The 4,659-nt window shown below is 38.2% G+C and overlaps 1 pseudogene; it reads right to left on the bottom strand.

Annotated features, from left to right (window-relative positions):
- LOC105295092 overlaps window positions 1-1,843 on the bottom strand; it is a 6,903-nt pseudogene extending 5,060 nt beyond the window's left edge.
- Window positions 1,844-4,659: the final 2,816 nt, after the last annotated feature.

Raw genomic sequence — 4,659 nt, 5'->3', positions numbered from 1 at the left:
TTAGAACTAAAATATTCTCAATTTGACAAGGATTATAAAAGTCAACATTCCTGCATTACACACACACACACACACACACACACACACACACACACACACACACACACACTCTAAAGATCTCTACATAATTTTAGGTAGAAAAATTCAGGAGTCAAAAGAATGGTAATCAAATATTTAAAAATGGGACAAATTCTTTAGGTAAAATACAAATGTAAGTACATTGTAAATTAAAGCACTGTCAGGATTTTCTACTATGACCTGTTTATAATGTTTGTTAAAATACATGTGTGGAACACATTTGCTTAAAATATATAATAATCACCTTTGCCTTTATTCCTTCTATGGGCAGGCTCTCATTCCACATACATAAGGTAAAAATATATTGGTCTAAAAGAGATTTATTTTCTTCCTAAAATATTCTCTTTGGTGATTTGTGAGTGAGAAATATAATGAATAACATAACAGCAGTGCTATGAATGAGCTTGAATATTACTTGCTTTGTTTCTTCATTAACCTACTTTCCCCAGTGGAAATAGATGGTTATTGTTCATTCTCCATTTTCTTTATATTTTTTCTGACTCTGCAACGTTTATGTGCTCATGGAAGAAAATCCATTAAGTACAAAATGCATTTTGTTCTGCCATCCCATTTTCTAGCTACATGTCCTTGACCAGACTGACCAAGAATAATTGTTGAACTCTATTTCTTTATCTGAAAAATGAGGATAATGTCTGCTTTAACTAGTGTGTGGATGTGAAAATCAATATTATGTTTCTAAAGTTACTAGTTAAAAGTTAAGGACATCACCCCATTTTAGAGATTTCCTATCATGCAAGTAGCTTTCATTTCGTACTACCTTGTTATGGTGGTTCTGTGGATCTGAATAAACATGGCATCTTTTGGAAAGCCAGAGAACCGTGATTCAAATTAGTGTTACCTTTCCCAGGGAAGACTCTCTTTGCTCTTCTCTCTTCTTTCATTGTCTTCATTATTTTTATTTTAAGTTATGAAAAAAATTCTTCGCTATCTTTCTGGCTTCTTTTCCTTTTATATTACAATCATTGGCTTATAGAAACTATAGCAAGTTCATCTGTAAGAGAAATCACAGCAGAAACCACAGCACACTATGTGTCAACACTTAGACTAAACAGTGTGATTGGTTGCGTTTTAGTGACGTGGTCCACCCACATCACCGGAATGAACCCCCTGCCCCACTCATCACTGTCAGGTGAGGTGCCAGAAGACCTGGTCCCCTGGCTTTACTTCTCTTCAGACATCTGCTCTCAGTCAGGCTCCATGGGTCTACACCCTGCATTGTCACATGTAATCAGAACGATCCCCTCTTGGGGTTTAGTCCTCTATCCTCTAGTGTTGAAATTCTTAAGACCTTTACCTACAGATTTCTATCTTATAAGTGAAGTTGGATGGGACAATGGAGTGTGCATTTCAGATTGGAGCCTGACCCATACACTGTTCCCCTTCTTGGGATGGGTTCTTGGGCTAACCCCCAGCTATCTGCTCTCTGCTCCTTGGTGCCTTGGGCCTTGGCTAGCATCTTCTTCCTGCTCCTGAGCCATGACTGCTAATGCCCCCTTCCTGGGCTGCCAGCCAGGGATTAGACTCTGGTGTCTTCATTCCCCTGTTGACTTCAGCAGGGCCTGGGCAAAGATCTGGGGTGAGTTGGGGTCAGGAGCACACACATCCAAAGGTGTTTCAGGACAAGAACTGGAAGCAGCGTACCTGCCGGCTGGCGACTCACTGGTTGAGATCCTGTCACCCTCCTGGGTCCAGCGACCTGCAGTGTCCAGGTACGGAGACTCCGTTCTCTAGAGAGAATGCCCATTGTCCAATGTGTGCTGGCAGTGCCGGCGGGAAGTGGAGATCAACTTCCCTGCCCCCAGATCCCGCACATCTGTCAGGCAGCTGCAGGAGGGGGTCCTGGCAGCCAGGACCATGCCTGCCGGCTTGCAGGTGGAGGCCCTGGGCACCTGGCAGGGTCTACCCTTTCCAGGCTAGTATTCCCATGGTGAACGAGCGCTACATTAAATAGAAAATAAAAAACACCATGACAGGTCAAGGGAGAGATAACAGAGAAAGGCACAAGTTTTATATTTTATTACCTTTAATAACACTTGAATCCTACTTTTTGAACAAAGAGCCCTGCATCTTCATTTTTTCTTAGCCCCCGCGAATTGTGTAACAGGACCTGCCTGCTCGCTTGTTCTCTGAATCTTCTGCAATGGCGGCTGAAGACTGTATTCACCTTCTGTCTTTTCCCTATCTTTCAACCCAACTGTTTATTTTGAACCCTAGCCAGAAGGAGTTGGTCTTGCTGAGGTGATATGTAGCCATGTTGTCCTGGGAGCTCACTTTCCCTAATGGCATCCAAGTCTTTATTCCCTAAGGATTTCCTTCCTTGAGTCAACTTTACCTCCACATTTTATCGTAATAATAGTGCTAAGGGATTCCTAAAAGGATATTTGAAATATTTACACATATTCCTAATATTGGCCTTACTATGCTATTCCTTAATGTTTGTCATTTATTATTTTATTCATTTAATCAATATTTATTGATTGCTTACTAAATGCCTTACACTGCTAAGTACTGGAGATACATTCTTTCATTCAACAGGTATTTACTAAATGTTTACTAGATGCTGGACTCTGTTCCAGATTAAAGATACAGTGGTAAACAAGACTGCCAAGATTGTTACTCTTGTGGAGTTTATATTTTAATGAGGTTTATATTTTAAGTGGGAGACAGACAATAAACAGCTAAAAAAATAATGTCTAACTTTTAAAGTTTAACAATAGTTAGACATTCCTGAAATTCTTTAAATTTTAATTTACCTTTATAGAACAGTAGATACATACATGCACGCAACTGTTCTTTCAGTTACTAAAATATATGGATTTTCTAGCACAGGGAATTATTTTCTTCTATGTATCCTATATTATCAATAGCCAGTGTAAATTAATGATCGATATAATCAATAAGTCCCACCAGCTTAAATGAACATAAGCTAAGAGAAAGTAAGGTCCTTGTGGTCAACTGGCTCAAGACACAACAAATAATTCAAGGAAATATATTCAAGGGCCCAACTAGTGGTTGACAAACAGAACTACCAGTGGGTTTCAAATAGAGTGAAATGGCCAGGGGAAGTCAGAATGGAGAACTGATGTTGGAGATGTATCCTGAAGATGGCTGGGAACAGAGAGTTAGAATAAACAGAGAGGACATTCTGGGTGAAGGAATAGCCTGAAGAGGAAGGGATAAACTTGCCTGGGAAAAGGGAGTGCTGATAACTCTAAGGGAGACCATACATTAGAACTAGGCAAAGAATTTTAGACATCAGTTTGTAGGTCATGTAAGACACTAAAAATTGGGGGAGGGGAGACACAAATAGAAATGAGACTTAACATGGCAGTAGTCTGTCTATCTGATGGCTTTGCTCACATAGGAACTAAAGGTGAGGATCAATTATGTTGTTGCAACTACTCAGTTGTAAAATGACAAGTTTAAATTAGGATGAGAGCATTTGGATTAGATATAAAATATGAATTGACATGATTCATGATGGGTGGTATGGAAGATAGAAGGATAAAAAATTCCTGAGATTTCAACCCTAAGTGATGAGAAGAATGGAAACTTTCACAGGATCAAAAATAGATGATGAATTTAAAAAAAACACACACACACTAGAAAAGCCATGAGTGTCCTCCCAACCCCCACCGCCCAATGCCATTAAAGCTGGAAGCCACCATTCTCCCTCTTCACTAACTCCTTGACTATGTCAACTCAAAACTTGACAATGAGGCTGACAGTCCCATTTGCCCTAAGAGGCCAAATAGCATTCACTGTCATTGCAAATAACAGCATTTCCTCAGTGAAGGTTGAACTAAATTACTTTAACAAGGCTAAATTAAAAATCAAACATGTTGATGCATTTTATGTGAGGCACAGAGGACACAAAAGATCATCAAAAATGAGTGGCAATATTGATCGTCATAAACAACCTTTCATGGAGTAAAATAGATTCAGTGCTGACCCCTTGAAATGCGGTTACCCTATTCCTAGTATATTCACTCATAGCTTAGGTAGTTTAGGAGAATTATTTCTTTTTGGTCATATTTTATTTTTAATGTATTATGTTAACCTTTCCTTCTTCACAATAATCTATTTTTCTCATAAATGGAGTTAATGGTAATAATAATAATGACATCCTAAAGTTTAGGAATTTGTGAAAGTTATTCATTCTTTTCTATTAAGTGTATGAAGTACACTTAACATATCTAATTATCCTTCACAGAAAAAAAATCTTATGGGTTTTAAATATGTTCTGACAGATAACTTGGATATTGTAAGGCAGCAAAATTTTTATTGACTCTGCTCAACTTTTACTGTATTCTCATCCAGTTCCTAAAGGAAGTATGTATCATATTTGTGGTCTTACTATTTCAGAAGATTAAATTCTATAAAATAGCACGAGATGGTCTTTCAATTTGGTTGTGTTATAAAATGTTGGAAAACACCATGGGAGTGTCTGAGATTTGTTTAGATTTCATCTTTACAGCAGATCTTCTTAGATTAAATCCTTACAACTCATATCTGATAAAATTTAAGATGAGGCTAAAAGAAATTCTGGCAAAAATACTG

Source organism: Pteropus vampyrus, unplaced genomic scaffold (genome assembly GCF_000151845.1).
Source record: "Pteropus vampyrus isolate Shadow unplaced genomic scaffold, Pvam_2.0 Scaffold99, whole genome shotgun sequence".
In the NCBI taxonomy this organism is placed as follows: Eukaryota; Metazoa; Chordata; class Mammalia; order Chiroptera; family Pteropodidae; genus Pteropus; species Pteropus vampyrus.
This window is presented reverse-complemented; position numbering and strand designations above follow the sequence as displayed.